At 32.8% G+C, this 6,720-nt stretch overlaps 1 long non-coding RNA gene across 1 annotated transcript; it reads left to right on the top strand.

The window, feature by feature from the left end:
* The first annotated feature begins 369 nt into the window (after nt 1-369).
* Nucleotides 370-6,416, top strand: LOC139523575 (uncharacterized). Its single transcript, XR_011664646.1, has 3 exons — nt 370-542; nt 4,450-4,608; nt 5,808-6,416. It is a non-coding gene; the product is annotated as an uncharacterized lncRNA (long non-coding RNA).
* Nucleotides 6,417-6,720: the final 304 nt, after the last annotated feature.

Genomic DNA, 6,720 nt, shown 5'->3' on the forward strand with positions numbered 1-6,720 from the left:
TAATTTTTCATTTGAGTGCATTTACGTAACAATAACACAATGTAACCGTAGACATAAATATCATTGTTACACTCGTAAGTATTCATGCAGTTCCTTAGTCAACCCTAGGCCTGCATTCCGGCGATATAGCCTAAACTTCATTGTAACAATAACTTTTTTATGACTGTTACATTTCAATGTAACCATAGCCAGTACCAAAATAAAATAGAAATTTAAATATTTCACAGACATCTTTCTTTACAATATAAAAATAAGAAGACTGATGGATGATTTTACCACATCAAATGCCCAATGAGCAAACCCATATATCGCATTGCCCGAATCGCATAGCATGCTAAAAAAATATTTAAAAAAACCTTGAAAAAAATTTGAGACAACAGCAGATCAGCCGGGAAGGATAGGATACAGAAATACAGCAGAGAAAATATCGGTTTACCAGCCACTTGCAGAAAGTCGTAAAGTTACAGAAAAAGACGATTGTTACGACAATTCAGAGATGGCGGATCCTTTTCGAATCATCTACGGATTGCTATATTGTTCATGTATGTTTTACAAATGTATGTTTTCTTCCATCACAAGTTTTATTCCGTGAGCATCCTGTCAGATCATATATTTTGTCGGAATCAACATTCTGTATACTGTGTCAACAGAATACAGAATGTTGATTCTGTATTTTGTTGACACAACATTCTGTATTCTGTTGAAATTTATACAAAAACAATGTCTTTCCCTTCAAGAATTTATAGTTCAAATGTGGTTCATAAGGGAAAACAGAACATTCGATTTACATGTATATATATATTTGTTTATAAAAAAAGATGCCGTATTATTGCCAACGACACAACAACAACAGCAACAACATATATTTTATTTGCCAATCATGGCACCCAAAATGAGTGGAATAATCACAACTCTCCACAACAGATCAGATGACCAGACATTAACAAATATAGGTCACCATACGGCCATCAACAATGAGCAAAGCCATATCGCATAGTCAGCTAAAAAAGGCACCAAAATGACAAATGTCAACGAATTTAAACAAGAAAACTAACGTTCTTATTTATGTACAAAAATGAACGAACAATGAATATGTAACACACCAACAAACAACAACCACTGAATTACAGGCTCCTGACTTCGGACAGGAACATATATACAGAATGTGGTGAGGTTAAACATGCTAGGGTCTTCCCCCCTAAACCTGGAACAGAGTTGTAACAGTACTACATAACAACAAACTATAGAATTCAGCTGAAAAAGGCTAATTTAAGTTTAAATAACATGAATGCAAATAGAAATACATCTCAGTAACAAAAACATAATGGACGTTACCGTTACCCAACAAAAAAAGTCACTAAATACAGATCTGAGAGTACTTGCAGTTACTGACAGCTAGTTCAAAGCCACTAACAACTATTCTAATGCAATTATTTTGTAACAATTGTTCTGATTGGATAACAGCAAGCGTAAAATTCTCTATCTCCTTGTCTGTAACTAAGGAAGCCGACATTTTGAATTTCGGAATATATTGACATGTTAATTTTACAATAATAAACAAAAAACTCACTTGTTGCGCCTAAAAATCTTCTTTTTATCAAATTTTATTACATTCTGAAGCGGCACAGAAGCCAGAAAACGGCCGGTGTTTATGTTTGACGCCGGAAGCATACCTATGACGTCACCTAGTGTAGGGACCAAAGAACATAACATCTTTTCGCGGAATTTTCTTTAATGAACATTTTACACTCAAATAATGATTGAAATTTAATTATAAACTTGTTTTGCATTAGAATAGAGATAACTGTATTGTATTTGAAGCTTTGCGGACGTCCATCGGTAGTTTTACTGTCGCAAATACCCGTTTACCTGTCTCCGCTCCGCGTCGCCAGGTAAACTAAATTTGCGACAGTAAAACTACCGATGGACGTCCTTAAAGCTTCAAATACAATACAGTTATCTCTTAAATAACAACAAGAGTGCACACACTGACATGTCTCGCCCTCTTTACTAATCCTTGATACTATCTTGATAGACCTAAATATAAAGCTTTATTACAACTGTCACATAAACTCAACATTAACCAAGAAAATTAAAACATTGATCAATGAACCATGGAAATGAGGTCAAGGTCAGATAAACCATGCCAGGCAGACATGTACAGCTAACAATTCTTCAATATTACAAATATAGTTGACTTATTGCTTATAAATAAAGAAAAACAGACCAAAACACAAACACTTAAAACTTAGCAATGGACCTTGAAAATGAGGTCAAGGTCAAATAAAACCTGCGTAACCGACATATAGATCATAAAATATTTCCATACACCAAATATAGTTGACCTAATGCATAAAGTATTAGAAAAATAGACCATAACTAAAAAACTTAACTTTGACCACTGAACCATGAAAATGAGGTCAAGGTCAGATGACACCTGTCAGCTAGACATGTACACCTTACAATCATTCCATACACCAATTATAGTAGACATATTGCATATAGAATAAGAAAAACAGACCAAAACACAAAAACTTAACTATAACCACCTAACCATGAAAATGAGGTCAAGGTCAGATGACACCTGCCAGTTGGACATGTACACCTTACAGTCCTTCCATACATCGAATATACTAGACCTAATGCTTATGGTATCTGAGATATGGACTTGACCACGAAAACTTAACCTTGTTCACTGATCCATGAAATGAGGTCGAGGTCAAGTGAAAACTGTCTGACAGGCATGAGGACCTTGCAAGGTACGCACATACCGAATATAGTTATCCAATTACTTATAATAAGAGAGAATTTAACATTACAAAAAATCTTAACTTTTTTTCAAGTAGTCACTGAACCATGAAAATGAGGTCAAGGACATTGGACATGTGACTGACAGAAAGTTCGTAACATGAGGCATCTATATACAAAGTATGAAGCATCCAGGTCTTCTAACTTCCAAAATATAAAGCTTTTAAGAAGTGAGCTAACACCGCCGCCGCCGGATAACTATCCCTATGTCGAGCTTTCTGCAACAAAAGTTGCAGGCTCGACAAAAATCATGCATCTAACTTCAAAGACTTAGTTCATAGTTTTTTATACTTCTGTTGATTATATTTAATCTTAGTTTTTTCCTTCTGTTAAAAAGAGATTAAATAACAGACGCAATGTTCAACATATTTGTTTTAAGATGGCAAATTTGTGTTACATTCGTTTAATTTATAATAATACACACAAACTAAAGAGACAGAAGTTTGCCTCCAACGACAAGCAAGAATAAACCAAGAAACAGAAAACAGACAATTTTCCAATGTCCTATTTGGCTGGCTTTCATATTATTCCCATTTTTGTTATAAAGTAGACAAAAGCAATGAAGAATCGATAATAGTGTGGTGCTTGAATATGAAGAAAAGAGAATAACAGGCAAAATTAATAATAAAAAGTGAAAAATGGTATAGAATATTACAGAATACAGAAATGAAGAAACCACTTCCAGACCAGACCCTTTTATAAGTTGCACATTTTTTTTTTTTTTTTTGCCTTTTAAATCTTTCTGTTCGGACATCATATTGGTCCGACACCCCAATAGCCTGATGCCCTATTAGTCCGACGACCCATTGGACCGACACACGAATATTAGTAATCCGACACATAATTATTGAGCAATACTTTGTATGAATAATATTTATATTTCAAGAGGATAATCCCAATAGTTTAAAATGATCCTACTGAGATTCCTCAAAATAATAACATATTGGAGTACATGTGTTAAAAATTTGCTTAATGTCCAGTGGCAAATATTACATGCATGTTCAAAACAATTGTTAAATAAGTACAATAGGTAAGTCCTGTAAAAGATGTCATCTGGGGTGAAAGAAGGTCAATGAAACTTGGACTGCCACTGGACAACGAAAGCATATTGAAGGTGGACAGGAATTTGCCCTCCTGCATATTCAGACAAAAGGCCACCCATGGCCTCTAAAAGAGTTGTTGCAATAGTTATTAACCTGCAGAGATCATGGCACTCTCTTTCTATACATGCTATATGAGGCATCCGATTAAAGGTGACCAATCTTACATTTGTTGAAAATTAAACATCCCGCACAATTTTACTACCAATGTTTTTACTGTTTTTACTGTATCACATAAACATTATCCGTTGTGATGACAGACTTGCACTTCTGGTGACATTTTCTTAGTGAGAATGTGTTCACATATGGAACAAATCTTGTCCTTACATGTATGTCCCACGTAAGTGTCATCAATTACTCCTGAACCACTTTACAGAATTTTGTAAATCATCGATTAAATCTTTATCTCATGATGTATTTTTTCAAAGGACAATTTACAAAGTGTTACGTCCATAATTAATACCATAACATGCATGTTGGGAAAACAACTTTTTTATAAATGCATGCAAAGTATTTGATGCAGTATGATCTATTGTTATAGGTATCTAAAAATGGATCCCACCAGAACACAAAGACTAAGTCTTTGAGGAAAATAAAGTTTTAGATCAACGACTAAAAAGTTGTCATGAACAGATAAAATATGAGATAGAGATAGAACTGGTATGAAAGGTGACAGTAGAACATTGACATAATTTGAAAGGTAGGTATATATATATATATATAGTTTTACACTCAATTATGATTTTTTTAAAGTAAGTATTTGCAATTATTCCTATAATTTTATTTCAATATCATGAAATGTTGTAGTGTGTTCATAAGACAACAAACCAACAACGAGCAAATTCAAAAGAATAAAGAGTAGAAATACAATTCTTCAACAATTGAAAGATATTATTAAAGTTAACAAAAAAGTCTACGGGAAGTACATATTCGTACACACAACTTCTCATTTAACTGTTTCACAGATTGCATTGATATTGTGCTCGAATAATCAGATTATATTAATACATATGTGTTTTGGTGCCGATCCAAAGATGTCAGAGTGTTACAGCAGGACATAGTTGAACTTAGAAACCTAAAGGAAATATAAACAAACATCTCCTTCTCTGTAACCGAATAACAGATTTAAAAAATAGTAATATATTATAATCATTAATGAGAATTTCCACTGGTACTAATAATGAAAAAATTCACAAAAAGAATACTTTTATTATTTTTTTAAACTATTGCATAGTGTATAAAATAATAAAAAAAGTTGTAGGATTGTCACTGAGACAACTATCCACCAAATTTGAGACGATGTGAATGTGAACAATAATATACAACTGTGCAGACTTCAACAATGAGAAAACCCATACCGTATTGTCGGCTACAAAAGACCATGACATAAACAATATATGAAACAATTTAATTTAGAAAAATTAACGACCTAATTTATAACAAAACAAATTAAAAATGTTAAAAGTGCAGCCCGTATTGAAAACATGGAGATTTGCCATGAACCCAGACTTGGGACGCTAAAATTCTTCTCCAAATAGGATAAGATCAGGCCTTGAAGTCATAAAAAAATTTCTCAGTGCCCGGAGAAAAAAATCGTGGTCGAAAATTGAAATCCAGCATTTTGATTGGTTGATTTGTTGATTTTGGAGTTTGAGTAAATAACTGACTCGAAAGTTTAATGACTTCAAGGCCAGTTTTCAAGTAGGTAAATCAAACATTGTTCCATTTTTTTCTTTCATTTTTCTCCCTGTATAATATAAACCTTGTATAATTAACGTTATACCACCTTTAGCAATGCATGTACACTAATTCACATTATGTCATGGTTGACCTATGTTTAATCTTATTATTGGACTTTAACAAAATGATAAATGTTATAATCCACTTTTTCCTTTCCAGAAACAAGTTGGCAAAGATATATATCACATGCATAGAAAGAGCAGTGGAAAATAACATTGAAGCAGAATTATGAAACAGTTATTTTAAAAAACATTAAATTGAGAGAGAGAAAAACACATTTTTTTACTTTTTAATGCTGTTCATTCTTAAGATTACTGTTTATTGTATTTGCAATGGAAGTTATTGCAGTTGATAAGAAGATAGAACTAAAAATTTGAGTTCTTCAGCTTGTTTTTATTCAGTCAATAAAGATCAATTTTGAAAAGAAAACCGTTTAAAAATCAAAAAGGTTAATTATGTACCAAATGACCTCCGTCAGACATTAATCAGTCTGTTGGAAATCTTTCTTTAAATTTTTATACTTATTTTACAAAATGTACCTCTGTTTGTATGTCTGTAAGATTCAAATCCATCAGAGATTTCTGAGGAACTACAAACCAAGAGTTTCTAAAAGTCATCAGTCCTCATGTGAACATGCTATACTGAGTAATGTAGTTCTCACCCTTTCAACTCCCCGTTAACGGGATGCCTAAATATGGTAACACCAAATTTGATATATTCTTTTCGTAAAATACGCTCTGCAGTTTTATAGGAAAGAGTACAAGAGTTATGCATATATGTATTTAAGTTACTATTCACAATACACTCATTACAATTGAATCAAATTGCAGCATGATTAATGTATACAAAAAAAAAAGAAATCTGCCAATAAATGTATTTAACCATTAAAAATCTTACAATGAGCATATGATTGGAAATTTATTTATGAGAAATTAGACTAAAAAAGTGGTCGTATTCTGAATATTCGCTCAGCTCACAGTAAAAGGAGAAAAACATACACTGTTCAGTCTGAAGGTACCTGTTCATGTAGGGGGACATGTCTTATAGCAGATTCTCTCCTTGTGGTGAACTA

This window comes from Mytilus edulis, chromosome 5, assembly GCF_963676685.1.
Source record: "Mytilus edulis chromosome 5, xbMytEdul2.2, whole genome shotgun sequence".
Classification (NCBI taxonomy): domain Eukaryota; kingdom Metazoa; phylum Mollusca; class Bivalvia; order Mytilida; family Mytilidae; genus Mytilus; species Mytilus edulis.